We start from the raw sequence: 22,960 nt of genomic DNA, 5'->3' as shown, positions 1-22,960 counted from the left end.
TATATATTGGGCAGTACAGGCCATTTAAACGAGTCTATTTCACCAGCGTGAAATATGAGCCACCGGAATACTCGATAGTGCATCTGTCACCACAAAAGTCCTTTTTCTGCTCCTCCTTTCCACTCAGCATTGTTTAGCTGTTTAATTCAGATCAGTAATCCTCCCTCTGTGATAGACCATTAGACATACAATGGAATCTGAAGAGCATCTTTATTTAGATCAACCATTCTGAATATTACTGAATAAACTACCCACCTCTTCACTTTCCCCGAGCTCAGAGATGAACGAGGGAGGAAAAAAAAAGAGAAAGCAAAACAGATAGTAGGTGTGGAGGCTGAAAAGGATATTCACTGAAAGTTCCCATTGCTGGGGTTTGTTTCTTATCTTTGCAGACGAGTGGGAAATCAAAGACTGGAATGCTGGGAGAACGCTGGGGAAACTGATGGAGGGGTGAGCTCTGGAAAGGAGGACGGATACTTCCTGTTCCTGCTGGAGTGACCCGCAGGTCTGAGGAGGAGTGAGGGAAAGAGAGGGCGGAGAAAGTGAGTGAGTATGATATGAGACGGTAGCAACGAAAGCACAGGAGGAATTGTGTTGGGAATAGAGTTAGTATGAGAAGGAAATATTGATTAATAGACATTTACAGGGAAGTGTGGCCTAGTGTGTTTTGGGTCACTATTTTACCCATGATGCTTTTTTTTAGCATTGTTTGACTTTTACAGGGCTTCTTTACAGTTCATTGCATTTGAATTCATCTAATACTCAAATCCAGTTATTTATGTTCTTGTACTGTACTGCATAGGCCAACCGCAAGGTCATAACCTTTATATTTGTAACATATTTGAGTGAAACTTTAAATATTTCACATTGATAGTTGACATTTTTTAGCGTCGCATCATGATATCGAAGCTTTATCCTTCTCAAGCATTTGTAATTATGTCAGGAAAGAATCTGCAGTCGCACATGCCAGCCAAAAGAGGGCAACATGATTTCAGAATTCCTCCACATACTAGAACAGAACAGTGTCTAGAGGGTTAAACGTGTAAGTAACAATAATTTACATTTGCATTTGGAATGGTTTCCCTATTCTGTCAGTCGGCAGTTCAAAGCAGTTCAACACTCTTGGCGACAAAGGAAGGTGTTGTCACATGCGTGAGATATTCTGGGGCTAAAATGAAGTTGCTCACCATCAGTGTGTCATCACAGAAGGACATCTCCTCTGTGATGACTGAATGAAAACAAAAGAGAAATTACATTAACCTATTATTGCTGAAACAACCTGCTGTCAAGAGATACTGTCACCTGAGATCATTAGGTTCATTATATTTAGGCTGTTCCGGTGTTTAAGAGTGATGTGATTTAATCTTTTTTTTTTCTTTTTTCAAAGTCAGCGTAACATTAATGTAGATTTAGCAGTTCTTGGAAATGCCGTTGATATTACATTCCAAATTCACTATTATCACTCATGAGCTTTTCAATATAACTGCACATGTGCTTTGCATCAATCAAACGAAGGCTAATATTCACAGCAGAATTATGGCAAGAGTGTTCTGCTTCTTGCATCCAACTAAAAGTATTTTTACAGAATACAGCACGTACTTACCTTTGCAAGTGTATAAATTCACACGTTACATATGCATGTATCTGTGTGTGTTTTTCTGTTTGTGAGAAAGACATCGCAGCATGTATATATGGGCTGAATGTGTTTGGTGCACGCAAGCATGTATGGAAATTTTCTTTATATTTGTTTGCTCAGCGCAACCTGCGTCTCACATACAAACACACCTTTCTTTTATGAAACTGACAGCCTGGTTTAACACAGGCAAATGCTTTTGTTAGTTGACACTGCAGGAAAACTGTAGAAGGGTCAATTGCACTTCAGTCTCTGACCAGCAGAGGGCGACCTTTCCAGTCTGGGCAAGCAAGAGGTCATTTTTGTGGGTGCGTGAAACCGTTTTTTGGTTTTAGACAAATATAAGCATGTTATATAGGGATTTATTTACATTACAAACATAGCATTTTTGTTTTTTAAATATGTTGCTTATAAACATTAGTTGAAAAACCACATCAGATAAGATGAGTTGTATTGTAATATTTAATGCTTCTAATTCCATTTTAATAATTTTTTTTGTAATGAATACACAAGCATAATTATTATTATTATTATTACTATTACTAATTTCTAAAGATTTATTCATTTTAGATTTTTTTTGCTCCCATTTTACACATTTTACCGAATCACTTTCTGTGTGCCATTTTTTTTTTCTTTACTATTTTAGTCTAATTGTTTTATTCTCCATTCAGTGTCTCGCGTTCAATCTCTTATCACTCCTGTCAGTGTTATTTCCATAACAGTAATGCACTTGTAGAACAATTCAATTAGGCTGGACATGCTGTACAATTAGGTTTTCCTGTTACGGAATTTAACGGTAAATTACTTGCATATTTCCCAGTCATTTGCAAGTATGCAGGGCCCATTTCATTAGTCTCTGAATAGGACTGGAGAGAAATCATACAGCTATCCTTCTTCCTTCAAACCTGAAACCAGCGGCTCGACATTAAAGAACTAAAGGTCAGACAAAACTCTTAAATTTGAAGGTGACCTATCTGAGCCTCATTTAAACTTCCTGTGGCAGTGCAGTTCTCCAGATCACTGTGATTATGAAACGACTGTTTTATCAATATCATCGCTGCCCTTTGCGGGTGCAGCCGTGCTTGTGAGATGCAGATCTCTCGCAGAATGTCACATTAAACAGGTGTACAAACGCTCTGTCTGCTTATAAATTGAGTAAACACGCATTCTTGTGCGCATCCCTTGCGATAACTAATTATGAAACTTTAGTTTCTTCTTTGGCTTTTTGTTGTAACTGGGTTAAAGTGCGAATGTGAGATTTGCTGATGTCGGCATTTTGTATTTTTAAAGCAACAACAAAGAAGCGCTTGTTTGTTTCTTTGCATTAAGCTAATTGATTGCCGCATGCTTTTGACTGATATGCAAACCGTTGTTTTGTAGTAAATTAATTCAAGTGAAATCTAGCTACTAGAATATTCATTTGACTGTAAACACATGTACATTTTTTATCATTACAGGATAACTTTAATTAAGCTCACTTGAAAGTAGATTATCTGTCTTTATTTTTGAGTTGTATAACACTCAAAACACGCTGAAGTCTATTAGCACGTTCGCACAAAACGTTCCACAAGCTTTTTGTATGCCTTTTCTCCTCGTTTCTAATTGCCGGCTGATATTTTAGACCTCTGAACTGAATCGAAGCTATTCTCGCCACAAGCCTTTGCGCTTGGTGCCACAGATGTACGTCGCTTTCTCAGCCTGCCCGTGTAGACCGTCGCGGAGAAGCGCATTTCTTCTCAGAGCTGTAACTGACATGACACCTTCTCCTCAGCACGGATCCAGGGATGTGTCTAATCGGCGCTGGCAGAACACTCTCTGCTTAATTTTAGCCATAATGGCTGTGAGGGGTGAAATGATACTTTAAAGAGGATAGAGAGAGAGAGAAAGGGAGTGAGAAGGAGAGCGAGAGACAGTGAGAAGGAAAAGGAAGAAAAAAAGAGAACTTGAAGGTGATTAGTTGTTCTGGAGAATCTTGGCTGTGGAGGCAGGAACACTAATCCTTGCTTTGGTTGGAGCCATTTTGCGCAATAGGTCCCTGATTCCGCCCCCTCTCAATTTTAAGACCCGTGTCAAGCTCAAGCTCCTCTCCTGCGCCTCGCTGCTCTCATTTCCTATGCCTTCTGGCGAAGCCTGCTATTTATAAGAAATCATTTTTCTTCTTGCTTTTATTTAATTCTTTCCTACTTGTTTGATTTTCTGCCCTGCTTAGGAAGGTGGCCAGATGAGTGGCAGGGATCCAGAGGGTTCCACCGTTCGCATTCTCACACCCAGAATCCTCTGTTGTGGCCCGGCTGCCTCTCTGGCTACCTGAGCCTCACGAACGCAACAACGCATGCGCATGCATAGTCTCTAGTAATCATATAGTAATCTATATAGCCCAGAGCTCAAAGCATCACTGTTCAAATGCCTTTGTTAAAAGCGCTGCCTTTCTTTTGTTGGTGCTATAGGCATCTAGACTGGTTGCGAGCAAACTAACATGCGCTCTGATCCAGATCATATTATGTTTTTATTGATAGGTGCATCCTCATCAAAGTAGAGCTTTGGGCTGTTTCTCGTCATTTGCTTTGAATGCGCGCATGTTTTAGAACTACTGTATTACCTGATTCAAACCTTTTTTATTTTAATTGCCTCTTGAGTGTACTTTTTGCTGTGATATCTATTGATATATCTATTACTTGGAGCATGTCTACAAAACAGGCTGTTTGAAATTCTTCAGGAATGGAGACGATATGTTTTAAAGGAGTTTGTCACATTAAACAAAACCTGGAAGTTGGTGGAGAAAGTGGGAGGTTAAGGGTTTTTGTAGAGAAGTGAAGTTCTCATTGCAGGTCTCTCATTGAATTTAGCTGTCGCTGCGTGTTCGAATCTTCACGCAAGGCTTGCATTGGGAAGATGTTGACACGTATGGAACTGTGAATGCTGAATTACCTGCTATTGAAACGTTTTGTATAGCAGAAGTTTTTATTGTGGTTTCACCTTTTTTTCCGTTCCTCACCTTTACAGTCAGAAAAATTAATTTCCCTGACCTTCGAGTTTTCAGAGCATCAGGGCTCAAATTCCACATATTACTATTGTGGCTTTTTATTTTACTATGAAATGCATAAAACAGGATAATGACTGCTCAGGGAATATACTTATTGATTTTTATTTCAAGGCTAGAAATAATAATTAAAACAGAACAAACCAGCACCTGGTCCTTGGGTGAGTGGTTTTAGAAATAAATTTGTGTGTAAAGTACTATTTTAGTTGTGAAGAAAAAATGCTGGTTACATATAAACCAGTGGTAAGGTGTGTTAAGGTGGTAACGTTGATGCTTCAGTGCGGTATTTAGAGCTGTAGTAAAACACTGTGAATTTTTTGAGGTGGAAAAATTACTATTTAAGTAGTAATTATATATGTACTACTTAAATAGTAATAAATACTACTAGTAAATAGTACTTGTAATGATCTTAATTATGTCAGATAATTAAGGTCAAAGTGGTCAGGTCAAAGTGTCTGAAGAATTTTTGGCTATAATATGTCACAGTTTACTTTATTTTGCTATCCTCACAACTATAGTGTATAGTGTTTATATAAAATAAACTTTTATTTTTAGTTTTTTATTCTTTCAAATGTTAAAAAAAGAAAAGTGTTTATTTTGCTGGACAACATCAATGAAACATTAACTGTACCATTGTTGTAAATAAGTTATTTCCTGAAAATGTTTTATAGTTTTTATTGTTAGGGTTTAGTAAAAAGAGATAATTTAACCAGGTGTATGTCACCAGGTATCATCTATGAAACATTAACCATACCGCTGCGAGAAAAAAGAAATGCTTGTGTCTATCGGACCATTAATAATATAATGAATTGAGTAATGTTTTTGACACCTCCATCGAGTCAGGCCATGAAGTCTCTATTTCAGAGTGTTGTCTTGAAGCGCTGCTCCACTGTCCTTGCCAGCCACGTCCAATCAATCGCCAAAAGACGGGCAGGAGTGGCAGAAAAGAATTAATGAAGGAAAAGTTTCTCAGACCCAGTGTCACTTCATGCCAGGAAAGTTTGTCTGAAACCCTAATGTGCACTGGAGACGACCGAGGAGGGGGGGGGGGAGCAGTGTCCGCTGAAAGATATTGATATAGATTTTAATAAATGTACAGGCGATGACACCTAAAATGCCACTTCCACAATGCAGTTTGACAGTGTATTTGTACTAATAACCCCTAAGAGTGGAGATGAAATAGTGTCTGCTCCACTGTAGCCATGATTAATGTGGCTGAAGTAATTAAATTCCATTAGGCCCCGGGATCACCTGCCAGTGGAAGCGGGTGGCGGGCCACGGTGAGACAGCCATCCTGGACCCAGAGACTAATGCTTTTTAAAGCAGCGCTCCCAATCCCGGCCAAGGATACGGTAACGGAGGACATCTGCTCCCCGTTGATGGCTGAAGGTATTGATGCATTGGATCATTAAGGGGGAGGGGGGGCGCTTAGCGGATAGTACCAGCGCAAAGCTGTGTTTTCGCTGTTGACAGGAGAGATGCGCCAGAAGAAATGCGTCCGCTGTGTCTGCGCTGGCAGTGCGCTGTAATCTCTGGGCGTAGAAGGCAGCAGAAGCCTGGCTGCGGGCTGTAGCGTTGCAAGGCTCAGTGGGAGTAGCTTCGCTCTGGGTGCAACGTTGGGCTGTTGTTGTTGCTTTTTTTTTTCCTCTGCAGCGGTACTCCGTCCTCCCGGTAGATGGGTATGGCACCGCCCCCACGTCCCCTGCTGTTTTGCAGCAGATTCCCGAAGACTGGCATCATTGCTGGCGGAGAGAGGCCCGTGCCCTTTGCAAATGGCTACAGTAATGACCCACTTGGGAGGCAGCGGGTCGCTGTGGATGCGGATGTGTCCAGGTGCCACAACATAAGCATTTCATTAAATATTGAAGCGACTGCTTTCAGTTATTGAGGCGGCGAAAAAAAAATTTGGCCACATTCCAAAAGTGACTAAACGTATGTGAGATGCGAACATCTCTCTCGTTCTCTCTTTTTCTGTCTCCTCTCTCTAATCACTTTCTGGTTTTACTTGACCTTTCTTCTGCTAATTAGTTGCCTTCTTGAAATGCATTATGGGTAATCTATCTTGGGCGATCCAGCTTCCCCCCTCTTCTCGCTCCGGTAATCACTCTAAACGTATGAATGATTTATTCAGCGGAGCTATTTCTCACAATCTTAAAATACACAAACCATAAAATACAACCCAATTATTACCTCACGCCTGCAAAAACTGGACTTGGGCCTGCGCCTGTGTTGTGTAATTGTGGTGACATTGAAGGAGAGAGAGTTATCTGGGATGTGCACAAGCACAAGTGGGCAGGAACTTGCAGCTGCAGATGAGCACGGTAATGTAAGGTGTTGAGATGTGCAAACTCGTGCCCATGCTGTGTTAAATGCTACGTGTGCGGCAGTCTGAACGCGAGTAGTTTTACACAGGCTGAGGAAAGAGCTGCGGCCAAGCACGTCCTTGTTACACACTTGGAGGAAAAACACAAACAAAAAGCCTTATGAGATGCAAATCGTTATTCAGCAACCCTGCTACTCTAGTGATAGCTATTTTTGTACATAAATTTTGTGACCATTCCTTTAATAAATAAATAAATAAATAGCATTTTAAAATATTTTAATCTATTTTTTTTGTTTATTATTCATTTATTATTATCATTAGCTTTATTTTTTTATTTATTTTTTTTTTTTGAGTAAATTCACTTGCAGTTTTTGTTACCTTTCATGCAAAACAAGAGGTTACTTGTGCACTTGTGAATGTCTGAACGGATTGTGTGTTTGAAATGTGCGCCCACTGGAAGTGGGTACAGCAGATGTGTGGCGCTGGGGCCCCCGGCTGCTGCCAGCTCCTGGGATCCTGTGTTGACAAGTGCCTTCAGGTGCACAACACTCCCCATTACACACATAACAGAGTTAGTCCCTGACACGGAACCAGAGCCAGAGAACACAGTAGAGCCCTGCACGTGCGTGCGCGTGTGTGAGTTTTAAGCATTTTGGAGTGATGAATTTGGAAGAAGAGTTCGAAATGCGCAAGAATGATTCTAAGGTTGTACTACCCTCTAAAACATGTTGGGTTAAAAACAACCCAAGTTGGAGTGAAAATGGACAAACTCAGCAATTGGGTTGTTTTAATCCAGCGGTTGGGTTAAATGTTTGCCCAACATGCTGGGCAGTTTTATTTAACCCAACTATTGCTTAAAAATGACTATATGGCTGGCTTAAAATTAACCCAAAATAGGTTGGAAATTACAAATCATACATAATTACTAGAGGCAAAAATAATAATCAAAAGGTGAACAATTATTAATAAGCAATTTAATAAATGTTTATTGTTTAATTATTATTCATTAAACATATTAATAAATGTTCATTTCCAACATATTTTGGGTTCATTTTAAGCAAGCAGTACAGTAATTTTTAAACAGTAGTTGAGTTAAAAAAACAAAATGTTAAATGTTTGCCCAACCAGCTGGGTTTGTCCATTTGCAACCCAACTTGGGTTGTTTTTCGACTAAGCATTTTTTAGACTGTATGGTTGTACTATTAATCAGAACCAATTATTGGACAACAACAGACATTTGGTGTTGAGAAACTTGGCCTGCACTGTCATGTGAGGTAAGCAGCAAACAGTAAAAAAACAACAAAACAAAAACAAAAATACTCCAATTTAATTCTATGAGGGCTTTCACATTAGCAGTTTAGATAAAAACAGCTCGGTCAGCATGAAGAATTTGTCATTTGTAAAATGGTCACATAAAAATAAAATGTTTTTGGGAAATTAAAAAAAAAAAAATTATATATATTGGCAGAAATTATTATATAAAGATAAAAAAATTAAAATTTTAATAAAAATTTTATATAAATAAATCCAATACATGCATTTTATTACCTACTTTATGACTGTGTTGTAGCCCTATTTGTTTAAAATATCAATGACAAATTAGTCAGTGCTTTTGCTTATATTTGTTTTAATATTCCTTTATTATTTGGTGTTAATACTAGATCTTCAAAGTGTTACTGAATCTGTCTGAATGGATGAAGGCATTGTTTCTCTGAGAATTATATGCGTGGGTCTCCATATGAATATGCATCAATTAAATCTGAAGTAAAGAGAAAGGACAATTTATTGCTCTGAGGATTTATTCAATTTAACTCTGTAATTGCTTGCAATTCACTTGCTCATTATAGTACAATTTAGTGCATTTAACAGCAGCTGTTATAGAGTTAATGACAAGAGCTATAGGGAGGATCTACATTATCCCAAATGACTCTGTGCAAGGTGTAATTCCACACTCAAACACTCATTCAGCTTGCAGGAACCACATGAACGAGATTTAAAGTGAGAGTAGTTTTTAAAAGAGTGTGAGAAATCATGGATTTCTTTACTTGAATAAACAATTAACTGATGTAAACAGATCCCAAGAATGGATCATAGATACTTAAAAAAACAAAAAAACAAAAAACAAACATAGGATGTTGGGCACAAGAATTGCAGCAGCTAACAGGGTCTCATATGTGGGTCTGATATAATGTCACAAAAATGTGCCCAGGTCACATTTCACCTGCCCCAAGAAACTAAATAAATGAATTGATTGATTGATTGCATTTTTTGTACATCCAATTTTTCTTAATGATCTTTGATTGTCATTATGGTAAAAGGAGTGTTTTTTATTGTAAATACTGTTATATTGTTTATTTATATCAGCAAAAATGAAAGGCAGCACAGAAAAACTGTCATGTACAATTTAAGCTAGTACATTATATAAGCTAGTATATTTACAACTGGAAAAAAAAACAAACAAAAACTTTGTCATTAGAAAAATATCATAGCCCAATTTTTTTTGGAACATTATGATTTTTTTTCTTTTTTTTTTTTCTCAAAACATCATTTTATATTTCTTTCCTTTGATTTAGGGGTGAAATGCTGTATGACCAATACGTGTTATTGATAATTTTGTGTAGTTCACCACTAATGATGATTATTAACAGTAATATCATTTTTTGGATGCTTGAAATATAGCTGACATCTTTTAATAAGTGTTGTTTGGTCTGCAAATTCATTATTCTGTATGCTATTTCATATCTAGATAGATTATTGTGTATGTTCTCAGTTGTTTGTATGAATCTCTCTCTCTCTCTCTGTGTGTGTGTGTGTGTGTGTCATAGTGTCAGTCACTATTCTAAAGGTGTTCAGACTGTGTGAACTGACTGTGAAGATGCCTTTGAGCAGTGGCTGTGTTTTCTGTCTGATTGTTTACCACTCCTCTCTCTCGTCTCTCTTTCTCTCTCCCTCTCTCTCTCTCTCTCTCGGCTGTAAGTCTAAAATTTTAATTATGCTGCCTGACAGGCTCGGTGCGTGATGCACGGCCATGCATCCATCACGGAGCGAGGGCCAGTGGCGGCCCATGCCTTGCCTGGTTCCTGAACGTCGGAGCAAGGGCTGAGCAGCAGGTGCCATATTACTGTGTACAGAAAAGCAATTAGGAAGCATATTGGATGAATGAGGAGTGCATTAATATTAGCGAGTACATTTGTCAGTGGGCTTGATGCGAGTCTTTTTCTTTTCTTTATGCAACATTAAGATTGTGGCGCTCATAAATTCTCTGCTTAAATTGCCATCTGTTTCCCTGTCAGGGCACTCTGAGACTCTGAGAAGAGAGGAGGGGGATAGGAAAGTTTTCTTCTTTCCTTTCTCTCTCTCTCTCTCTCTCTCTCTCTCTCTCTCACTCTCACTCTCACTCTCACTCTGTCTCTCATCTGATCTTTCTGTTCTTTCTTTAGGATAATGTAGCTTTGCAATTCATCAAACAGTTTGACATGTTAAATGGAAAGTTCACCTAAATATTCAAATTTTGTGATTGTTTACGCACTCTCATGTCAAAAGGACATGTTTAACTGAATGTTCATGCTGCTCTTTTCAATGCAACGAGAGTGAATAGTGACCAGGGGCTGTCAGGCTCCAAAAATGACAAAGCATAATAAAAGTGATCCATACTGTGCATGTGCTATATTAAAATATTTCTTACAGCTTTGTCTGAGGAAAAGATGCAGATTGTTCCCCTTCGCAACTGCTCTCAAATCTCGTTCACGTATATATTCAAATCGGGCGCCTAAAGATATGTCAAGATGTCGTCAAGATGCCAATGATCCCAAATGTCATTGCTTCCTAAGTATTTCGCAACTGATCGTGATGTTCCAATTTTTTAAATGCCTTATTTAAATCACATAAATGAGATTTGAGAGCAACTGCATAAAGGAAGACTTAAATAAATAACTCAAAATTCTGTCTGTCCCTCATTAGGGTTGGGAATCGAAAATCGATTCCAATTCTAAAATTGGATACTTGGCTATAACATCTAAATTTCTATTCCTGTAATTGATTCCTTTGTGTGCTTTGTAATATGACTTTAAACCATTCAAGTGCAAGAAGACTCGCACACTCTTTTCTGTTCTGCACACACATTCAAAACATGCACACAGAAAGCCGCCTCTCATACTGTATAGTGCACGATAATGTTCTCTTCCGTGTCTTTTTGCACTTCAGTGGACAAATACGCACAAAATATCCACAGACGGTTATGTCTTACGTGAACGTAAACATACAAAAAAAATGCATGTCTCAGTACATTGGATCCATGCAGCTCTTAAAGTGATAGCCTAATGTTTCTGCTGCCCTCTCTATAAAAAGTTAATCAAACAACAAAGAACAAAGAGAAAATTCACTCGCTGTTCTTGATTGAATAACTTTTTGTAACTATATTTGTTTTATTTATGAAGTGCAGTGTTATTTTATATTTGATTACAGTTTATGTACCTGAATACCTTAAAACACTGTTTATTTCAAACTTTGTTTCTTTGTTCAGTTGTAATTATTTATGCGATTACTAATGTTTATTCATTCTTTTTTTTTTATTTACTGAGTGTTTACTTGTCTTTAATAATGCTTGAATTTTTTAGTTAGTCTAGTTGTTTTTGCGATGGTATTTTTAAACCATAGGCAAAAGTTCCTTGTGTAAGTGTTGTTTATCCTGTTGATTTTTGTTCATGGAATTCAGCTACAATTAAATGTTTTGCAAAAAGTATTAGAATTAATATGAATGATATCCAAGTTTTTTTTGTTTTTTTTTTGACGTGCATCGACAGTACTGACATGTCCAATGGTTCGCTGTATGCATGAAGTAGACATTGAAACAGTTCAAATGCGTCATCAGAGAAGTGCTAAGTAAACGTCTCTGTTTCAGTCTATGATTGCTGCCTGTTTCACCCAAATATTTTCATTGCTGAAATTTCAATTTCACTGCCGTTGCATGGAAAAGAGCAGCCAGGATAATCTACAAAATATATCAGTTTGTATTTACCGGGAGAGAGAATTGCAAGAGGGAGAGATTGTTCTAGTTTGTAACAACATGAGAGTGAGTAACTAATATGTAAACCTTTAACCTTTTGCTCGTTGTTTGAGCCCTGTCTGCATATGCTTAAATCAGATTCCTTTTGCATTTTTCTTGTAGAGGAGATATTTTTAAGTCGATTTTATATTTAATTAAGTCAACATGCGGACTGTAAAATATTCCGTGGCAAGAGCATGTTAAAAGCACGGATTAAACTGATGTGGCTTTTAGGAAAGAGGAAAACTGTCTGTCCTCTCTTTCTTTCTTTTTCATTGTCTTTCACCCGGAGAGGAAGAGCTGCTCATCGCTCGCTCTTTTTGGCACGATGGCCACATTCTCAGGGCTATCATCTCAATAACACGGACGGCTTAATGACGGCACGTCCAAGTGCTGTCACAGGGAGATTACTGTCAGTGCGTCCCATGCCCGCAGGGGATGTGGGGGTGTTCTGAGCTCGATTGGAGGGGGGCAAGGGGGGATAGCATAGAACCCCATGATAATTAGCCAGCCTGCAGTGTGCGTAAAGCAGTCTGAACAGCCAGTAGAGTGGCAGAGAGGGCAGCATGTTCACTCTTTGTGTATCTGTTCTCCCTTCCTTTGACTTCAACTCAGCCCAGTTGAGTGAGACTGCTGGGAGTGGTACTTGGGCACGTTTACGGGTATAGTAGGTAACTGGTGACTTAGCAGACAATATGTAGTTCTTTACAGCCAGTTTGATTCAAGCATATGTAGATTACTTGAAGATATAAGTGCAGTGCAACACCTCTGTGGGCCTGTCATGTGGCTTTGAACAACAGATCACATGTCATTATACATCCACAACCCCTACCAGCACTATCATCGCAGACAGTTAATATACACTCTTCAAATGCACACAACTTGGGCGAGGATTTCTGTACACTCTGGGCTTTGTTTGCTCATTTTAATGCGAGTCAGTGGCCGCCAAATCTGACCATCCAATGCGGTTGCGTTCACGCTGGCTGCCTGTTATTAAAACATTTTCCCTTTTGAGAATTATATTCAAATAATTCTGTTGCCAGAGTTGTCAGCCAGCTACGATTTAACTGACTTGTCAGTAGCTAGCTGCCATAATCTGTATTACAGGCACTGGCACAGCGATTAAAGATCAAGAGATTTTAGGAAACTGAGGGGGAAAAAAGAGGGAGAGAGTTTGGACATTTATATGGCAGAATTCCTCTGTAAATACACGTTAAATGTGGGTTGCTTTTAAAAGACCTCCTTGCATGAGGTTACTGCCTGGAAAACTGCGGTGTCCCATTTGAAAAGAGAAGAGAAACTTGGCATATTCTCTATTAACTGTTCTGTATTAGTATTTCTCTTTTTTATTATTTAATTTGATTGGCTTATGCATCACCTTAATGTAGACTGACTTTGAGAGAGCCAGATCCAGAATTGGTTTCATCTAAAAGTTAATTGATTATAAATATAGTTATTATTGTTGTTGATGCTGTTTCCCTTCACAACACTTTAACTATACACTTCAAAAGCAACATGGGTGCTGAAAATATATAATGTATAGTCATGGGGTTGGCAAGATGTTTTTGAAAGACAGAAGAGCCATTACACCAGTCTTCAGTGTCACATGATCCTTCAGAAGTCATTCTAATATGCAGCATCATGTTTTGGTTGAAAACATGATACTGTTATTTTTATTTATTTTTTTTTTATTCTGGATTATTTTATTATTTTCAGCATGTTTTAATAAATAGAAATCTTTTGTAACATTATAAGTGTCTTTGCTGAATCAAAGTATTGACTCTTTTTGTTTTTGTTTTTTTCTTTTTTCTTTTTAAAGCTTACTTTCTATTTTATACTTCTTGATATTATACTGGACAAAGCAGCAGTCCTAGTGCAAGTTTTTTTTTTTTTTTTTTGCTATTTTGGATTTATTATTTGTCATGTCACTCTGGCTAGCAACCTGAAAATTCATAATAATTCTTTCCAGTGGGATTTCAGTCCCTCTAAAAATCTGTGATTAACTGTTCTCAACACTCAGAATCTATTATTGCCTCAGTTACAGGTCCTATGTCTCTTTCAATTTGGTTTGGTGTACATTGGAAAGAAAGAAATGTTAATCGAAAAAGATTATTTCTCTACAACTCCTAATATTGCTGAAATGCCATACAACATTCAACTAGCTCCTGAAACAGTGTACAGTTTGTTATGATTACTCAGATCTGGGTATAAAATGTAGAAACCAGAGCTCTTGGATCATGCGTAGCCCTGATATACAGTGTCTGTTAAAGCTCATAGCAGCGTATCTCTGTGTGTGAGTCTACAATTGCAAGTACCTGAGGCTTGTCTGTCTTTGGCATAAATCACATTGGTAACAAGACCAAGTTTATCTCTCCTGTAGTGCGAATGAAGCTCTCAACAGGTCTGTGCATGATCCGGTGCTATTAGGCTGTCTAATACCTTCTCATTGTTATTCATGGACTATAACATGGCTCGTTTTTTTTTCCTCCACTCTTGCCTTCCCTCACAGCTCCATTTATGAATTGCTGTAACCTCTTTTAAGAGTGCCGTCTAATTGATCTAATTCAGCGCTAACGGATGTTCTCTGTTATTACAGATGATCTTGGAGGCAAAGTTGGTAAAAGCATTAATAATCTGCACTCGTTGTGCAGTGCCGTGGCACGCCTGAACGTGCCGGGGGGTAATCATGCAGTCCATAGGGGGCGCATGAAGCCATTATTAATATTAAGGAAGATTGTTCGGCCCACAGTCACTCACCTAGACTAAATGGAAGGCTGTAGGTGGGATTCACTGCAATAACGGCAGTACCAGATGCAGCGACCCACAAACTCATACCGGTGTGTTCAATATCCCTTTCCTTCATGTTTTGTACCTGACATCCTTTCGCAAACCCACACTCCCCTCAAAAGAGACGTTGTTCAACATCATGATGATGATGGTCTGGGACTCCGCTACACCACAAAGCCAGGATCTCTTCTCAGATCTCTCATGAGAATTGTTTGCTAGCTTGGTGAAGGTTGTTTGATATTTCCTAGCCGCTCTCGACTTCTTCTCTCTCTTTTTTTTGCCTCCTAATTCGCAGTATGATGACAATAACTTGCACGACAGCCTTAGCGAGACCTTTCGAAATGCTTCCGGCCGCCCACTCCCCTGCCAAGGTCGCCACTAAAAGGCGTCTCACTCTTCTCCTAGTGGCTTCTCCTTTGCGCAGACTCGTCGGCTATCCCTGAAAGATATAATTTTCTTCAAATGCACCTCTCGGACTAGTTTGTCTATTTCCGTGGTGCCCTTTTCCAATATGATTCAGAGACTCTACATAGCAGCGACTTGCGCAAATCACACGGCAGGGCCGGGATCTGAGAGGGACAATTTGCCAGCAGTATGCATGAGTAAGCAGGGAATTTCTCCATCCATTTAGAGTGACCAGACTGCTCCCTGACAAGAAGATGAGAGAGAGAGAGAAAGAGAGAATGGAGAATCACTTTTGCTCTCTAACTCGGTCCTGTGAGGGAACTGCCTTCAGATGGCTTTTGCCATGTCTGATCTTTCTCTCTGGCCAAATCTGGTTTTCCATTATCTCCACTGGTGCCTTGTGACAGGGTAGGGAGCCCATTAAAATTCTGCGAGTTATATTGGTCATATGTAAGTATTTTTTTGTTTATTTCTTGATGTTGCAGTGTAAGCAATGCTGGAGTAGGTCTGACAGGTACTGTGGAGATACAATACTTTAAGAAGTAAGTGCAAAATACTATATATTTATGCCTCAGACAGTGTTGTCTAAGTTCACCTCATCAAGTCTTAGTCGAGCCCAAGTCCTTAACCAATTGAGTTTGAATAGGAGACATTTATTACCTTGTTATCTTAATTTTACGTCGTTACTTATTTTTTTTATCTTTCATGTTATACATGATTTGGACTTGACTGTACTCAGAAACATATCTGAGTCCAAAATATCCAGGTATAATTAAAGCGATAGTTCACCCAAAAATGAAAATTTGATGTTTATCTGCTTACCCCTAGGGCATCCAAGATGTAGGTGACTTTGTTTCTTCAGTAGAACACAAATGATGATTTTTAACTCCAACCGTTGATGTCTGTCAGTCTTATAATGCGAGTCAATGGTCACACAATTTATAAGAGTCAATAAACATGCACAGACGAATCCAAATTAAACCCTGCTGTGTGTGTGTGTGTGTGTATATGTGTATATATATATATATATATATATATATATATATATATATATATATATATATATACAGTGCCCTCCACAATTATTGGCACCCTTAGTAATTATGAGCAAAGGCGGCTGTGAAAATAAATCTGCATTGTTTATCCTTTTGATCTTTCATTCAAAAAATTCACAAAATTCTAACCTTTTATTGAAGGAAAACAGTTGAAAGTGGGGGGAAACTCACATTATGAAATAAATGTTTTTCTCCAATACATGTTGGCCACAGTTATCGGCACCCTTTTATTCAAAACTTTTTGCAACCTCCTTTTGCCAAGGTAACAGCTTTGAGTTTTCTCCTATAATGCCTGACGAGTTTGGAGAACACCTGACAAGAGATCAAAGGCCATTCCTTCATGCAGAATCTCTCCAGATTTTATATATATATATATATATATATATATATATATATATATATATATATAATTTTGTAATTTTCTGTGATTTGTAGTATACACTCATAAAGTACTTTTATTTGGCAAGGACACATTAAATTGATAAAAAGTGACAGTAAAGATTTTTTATGTTGTTACAAAAAAATTCTATTTCAAATAAATTTTGTTCTTTTAAATGTTCTATTCATCAAAAAAAAAATTATGGTGTCCACAAAAATATTAAGCAGCACATTTTTTTTTTCATCATAGATAATAATAACCCTAACCCTTAAACACCAAATTAGCATGCAAGAATGAATACCAAAGGATCATGTGATACTGAAGACTAGAGTAATGGCTGCTGAAAATTCAGTTTTGCCATCACATGAATAAATTACATTTTAAAATATATTAAAACAGAAGACTTGAAATTGTAGTAGTAGTAGTAATGATAATAATAATAATAATAGTAGTAATATTTCACAATTTTACAGTTAGTATATTTTTTTATCAAATAAATGCAGCCTTTGCGAGCATAAAATACTTAGAAATATTAAAAGATATTGCAGACCCCAAACTTATGAAGAGTGTAAATTGTGCTAGCCATATGAAGTTCTTAAAAAAAAAGCAAAGGAAAAAAAAAAAGCAAGTGTCCAACATACAGGAACTGATTAGTACCGTTTAAAAAAACATCTTGGTATCTCATGTAGAGAGCACCAATTTATGTTTCTTTAGGATGAGAGGTTTTGTTATTGCATAGTGTTTTTTCAATCAGGAGGGCAGTATGCCCTGTGATTTTTACCCAGCCAACCCTGAGTAGAAGAGCAGGCTCAAGACTGAATTGGCAGGTTACATTTCTCTACGCAACACATGAAACCTTGAGTGGTCCCACATCTTGTATGAAAGAATGTGTAAATCCTCCCCATCCTACTTTAAAAATCACACTGACTGAAGAGGTCCCTTCTTACCAGTCTGCTTCACCGAGACTCTTAATGGTATTGTTATCACTGTTAGAATTACTGCTGTCATGCAGAACAATAAACCACCTGCTATAGTGAGAAAAACAAAAGCTGTTTTTCACCTTTCACTTTTTTTGAGGCCAGTGTGGTTGGTGATTACTTTTCTGCTGGATTGGCCAATTACAGGCTTATTTTGGTTTTCTCTTTTTAATGGGTTAAATAGTTGTCTTTTTATAACAGCATGGTTATAGTGCTGACAAAATAAGTGTCTTATTGAATATTGTTTACTCGGAAAGCTCTTAACCTGTCCGTAAAAAAAAATGCATCCAAGTTATGATGAACCACACATGCCAAGCTTATATATCCCCAATTCTACAGGGATTTTACATGTGCATGTGGTTTGGTCCTTAATCCCTCAAAACCACGTAGACTTTCTCTGCTGGAATGTTCCATGCTGGGAATGTTGTGTTGAATGTGGCTGTCAAGACAGCTACAGTATTTAAACTGGAAAACGTTTGTAATTGTTGAACCACTTGCTGAAGAGCAAAGCCCCTTTCTGCCTGTTGAGCTGTCAGGATTAGCATGGACATTAGAACAATATGTGCATTTTAGAGTTTCGCATTAGAGTTTCACATTAAGTTGGTGGAATGAAGAGTGGCTACATTGAAGACATACAATTGAACTTTTAATTCTGTTTATTGATGATCGCTTGATTTGTTCATAAATACAAAAAAATCCTATACTTCCACTTGGTGGTCTTGCTATTATTCCAAAATATGAATAGTTAAAAATAATAAATAGATAAAAATAGCTTTTTTTGATCAAGCTCTCAATATCCACTACTATTTTTCCTTTCTTAGAAGTTGTAAACTCTCTTTTTCTTACCCTTTCTTAGTCTTCCCCCAGGGTCCAGTCCGGCCTGTGAGATTTCCTTGTTAGCTTAGATGTGGAGAACTGTTTTTAGAGTAGACACCTAGTCAAGACTGTGTGTGTGTGTGTGTGTGTGATGCCCTCCAGCCAGCGGCACGGTAGGGATGATGCGCTCTCTCACAGAGTGCTAACCTTGATCAATACCCCACTATGGATCGCTCCAAACCCCGCCGCTCCCGCTTACTCTTTATTTCAATATCACGGCTCTTTGAACACTGTAGCCAGAAGCCCTAGCTGAAATGGGCTCATTCTCTCTCTCCCTCTCTCTCTTTCCACTTCCCTCACTCTTTATGGGTAGTTTTGTAGCGGATAGATCACCAGAGGCCATGGGCAAAGGACAGCTGTGTCATTTACCTGCATTCTTCCTTCCCATCCAAACTGAGAGGAAGAAAAAAGAAAAGCTGCTTTTTGTGTGGTTGTTGCAAACGCCCTCACACAGACATCAAAAGTAACTTATATTTTGAAGTGCAGGAAAGAAAGAGTAAGGTCTTTAATCACTTCCCCTGTGCCCTCACAAGCCTTCATGAGCCCTTCTGGGCTGCACAGGAGCAGTTTGTTTTTATTTGCTGCCTCGATCACTTGCTCATTTTGGGTTTCAGTGTAACACAAACAGTGCCTTTATTCTTTTTTTTTTTTTATTTTTTTTAAAATCCATTTCTGATCTTTAACTGCTTAAAATCCTTTTGGACAAATGAATCTCTTTGAGTCTGTGAGTTCACACAGGTGGAGTTTGAGTGTATACCAGCTTACCAGCATAGAGAAATACTATGATTATTTACATCACATGCGGTGTTAGAGGCCATTCACATAGAACATTTATTATTTATTTATTGTTACTTTTATTTATTTATTTATTTATTTTTAAGTTTGAAAATGCAACTTGAAGGGCAATGGAATAATAATAATAATAATAATAAAGAAAGAAAGACACTGTGTAGACACTAAATTTTTCAGTAGCTCAGCTGTTTTGAAAACGGTATAGCTTTTCCAGTAGCATAGTCAAAATTTTACATTGCTGTTTTTTTTGTTGCCTTATATTGAGCTGATCAGTCATAATTGGAAAACTAGTACAGTGGACATGTGTAACTAAAAATGTAAGTTATGCAACACCACAAACTTTTATGAAGTATGAAAGTTGCTCAGCAATATACTATAGCTAGCTTTTCATAGAACAAGCTACTTTTTTCTAGCATGCAGCGGAGTAGCATGACAAAAATATGCAAAAAGCCTCATCTTTAGGGGTAATTCTAAGTGGGTTTCCTCAGGAATTTCTAATTAATGCCATTTATTTGATTTCTGAGTAAAATAAGCTTTCTAATAAAATTCTATATAAGAACTACAACTGTTGTCTGATTCGTTTTGAAGCAGTTTCAGTATTCGCATTTGAGGTATGACTGTGTGTAATTTAAAGGCACAATATGTAAGATTTTTGCAGTAAAATATCCAAAAATGTCTTTAACTGTTTGTAAATCGTGAGAAAATTGCTTTTTTAACCAAGGATACGGGATGTGTCCGGGAGTCACCTGTCAATGGTGTCATATCTGCGTTACCCTCGGTTTCTGGTTTTATTTTGTAGAATCCATGGAAACACCAAAGACACTTTAATATATTACATATTTTATTAGACAAGGGAACAACTGTTTGGATACACAAATAGACCGAAAATGAATTATTGTTATATAGCTCAACACGTTTAGTCTTATTGTTTAAATCTATTTTTTTTTTTTTTTTCTGAGAGTACCATGCTTTACCATGCCTCAGAGAAAAACGCTTTCACTTTCAAAACATTTTTAACATAGTCAAATGTATCTAACATGATAAACCTCATATCTTTTACCTCATATGCTTGCCCGGAAGAAGCGGAAGCGGTGACTGAGGCATAATAAAAGTTCTGCTGCTTGCGAGACGTGTGTCGCGTTCGTCTCTCATTAGCAATCGCTCCAGCGGCCTCATTCCGCTCCAAATCACTAGCCCTGCTCTGCTTCATACTACAGTAACGTTAATAATCCCATCCATGAATATGATTTCTGCCCGAGTCCCGTCTCGATTGTTTTCCACAGACTGTGAGGTGAAGACGACAACTCCCAAGATTACGTGCTCAAACTCTGTGTCATCAAGCTATGCCTTTGTTTTGAATAGGCAACCTCTAGCTGTGAAAAATCTACATATTGTATTCATACAACAGCATTCTAAAAACACATTTATTATCCGAGGGAACTTGTGAATGCTAATTTTTGGGGGGTTTATACTTGTGTTTTGTCTGTCACACTGTGTATAAATTTAGATATTTGCTGTATTGTTGTATTTGCTGTATTGTTAATGTTGTATGCAGTGTATCTGTGTGCTTTTATTTTATCACTCAATAACTAATTGAGATGTTTTATTTCCATAAAAATATATGATATAATGTAATGGCTTCATGGCTTCATTGTAGTTAGTTACTTTGTGTAGCCTGTAGCGTTTTCAAAATATGTTCCCCTACATTGCTCACATGGCGAAATGACACGTGCACAGTGTACAGTAGTTAAAGTGCACATCAGAGTTCAGAGGCTGACCCAGATGTGTTAAAGTGGGTCACGGGAGTGTCTGGGCCTTGCACAGGAGGCAGACGGTGAGATGTGTGGGATACTGAGAAGGGTTGGGGGTTCTTTGCCCTGATTAAAGCAAATTTGGAATGGGAATTGTGGGATATCCCTTGTGTTTTGGTTCCGCTGACATACTCTATGCATCCATTCTAATCACAGTCTCTCCATCCCACAACCAAAAGGTGAAATATGCATTTTCTGTGCCACTAGTATTACCAAACAGGACTGTGAAAGTAATTTCTGTTTTCAGACAGGTTATCCTACCACTTATCTGGCAAACAGATAAGGCACAGTCGCACTAGCAAAATTTCAGCAAAATTTTGCAGACAAAGTCCACAGACACAATGTACTACTTGCTTTACCAATCAAATTCACACTACATTCATACGACTACTAAGAATTAGAGGGAGTGCGAGCTTCTTTATTATGCTATAGTTTTATTTTCTTGTGCGCATGTTGTCAGTTCATTAGTTGTCTATTTAAAATGATCCATGTTATTTAATGGGTGTCCAGTGAGAGACCAAGCATTTACTCTGCCATCTCCCAGTAATCTCATACCCCTTGTCAGCCCATCTCCCATCATGCAACGCTCTCAGATGGGCAGGCTGCTCTTGATGCTGTCATCTGTCTCTCCTGTCTTTCCTCATCCTCTGCTTTCCTTTCTTCCCCCTCTATCAGCACACTCATCCTTGCTTCCATTTCCTCCCATTCTCAGGGCCGATCTCACTGGTGGGATTTAGTTTATCTGACAGTCTTCTGTGAGTGTTGCCTCCTCTCATTATAAAGTAACCCTGGTCCAGCTCAGTCCTGCCATAGTCCTCTTCCTGCCAAGAAACCAGTGGTATAGGTGCCTCAATTGGAGGGAAGGCGTCTCAAAATACAACAAACCAAGGCATGCTTTAAATTGTCATGTACTTTTTATTTGTGTTCCCTCTGGATGATTTTGAGTTCTGCATGTCTCAAAAGTCTCAATTGCATCTTGAAAGAGACATTTCATGCAAAAATAAAATGTCATTTACTGTAGTCACCCTTATGTCTTTCCAAACCTGTATGACTTTCTTTTCCTGTATGGGACAGAATGTTCGTGCTGCTCTTTTGTATACAGTGAATGTAATTGGGGATTGAGGCTCTTTAACTCCCTTAGGTCTGAAAACGCGCCGGCGCGTTTTCAGGTTTTTTTTCACATTGCAGCAAAACAGACTTAAAATACTCCGTCATTTTTTGTCATAGAGACATAAGTAATATATCAATTGAAACTATAGAATATCTTCTTTTATTTGTATACACAAACATTAAAAACAAAATGTTGTGCTTTTTGCAAAATAAGGAAAACTAAAATGATGTATGATCTGTCCTCTCCCCCTGAACAAAGTTTAATCTGATAGTTCTCAGAAAATGAACTATAACTTAGTGAATACTAATCACAAAAAAAATAGACTTATGTCTAAAGACATGTTGAAATCTCATGTTTTAAATCATGTAAGTCATATCGAAAACAAAAATTCTGTGTTTATGTAATCTGTATGAAAAGAGACACGTCAGAAATCTGTGATTCAGCTCATTATCTGCTAATGCGGCCACGCCCACGGAGGGAGCGCTATTCAGAGGCTAATTCAGAGGCAATACATGCATGCATCGTCTCAATCGTGTATTTATTGTCTTGAAAAGTGTTTATCTGTATGTAAAAGCCTGTATGTTAGCGACCTCTGGAAGACATGCCGTTAGTTCCTGATATGTCCTCTTCTTCTTTAGAATAATTTGTGGACTAAATGTGCACAGAGAGCGCCCTCCGGCTGCAAGTATGAATTGAAAACACCATTCCTGAAATGTCCTCTTCTTCT

At 38.0% G+C, this 22,960-nt stretch overlaps 1 long non-coding RNA gene across 9 annotated transcripts in view; it reads left to right on the top strand.

Moving 5' to 3' along the window:
- LOC125276940 overlaps positions 1 to 22,960 on the top strand; it is a 342,031-nt gene that overhangs the window by 6,285 nt on the left and 312,786 nt on the right. For 6 of the 9 annotated variants that reach the window (XR_007186781.1, XR_007186779.1, XR_007186776.1 and 3 more), the window contains exon 3: positions 393 to 542. This is a non-coding gene — a long non-coding RNA (uncharacterized LOC125276940). Of the gene's footprint in view, positions 1 to 392; positions 547 to 22,960 lie in introns of all 9 variants that reach the window. The other 3 variants (XR_007186778.1, XR_007186780.1, XR_007186782.1) reach the window with 1 other exon arrangement.

Source organism: Megalobrama amblycephala, linkage group LG10, assembly GCF_018812025.1.
Source record: "Megalobrama amblycephala isolate DHTTF-2021 linkage group LG10, ASM1881202v1, whole genome shotgun sequence".
NCBI classification, from domain to species: domain Eukaryota; kingdom Metazoa; phylum Chordata; class Actinopteri; order Cypriniformes; family Xenocyprididae; genus Megalobrama; species Megalobrama amblycephala.
This window is presented reverse-complemented; position numbering and strand designations above follow the sequence as displayed.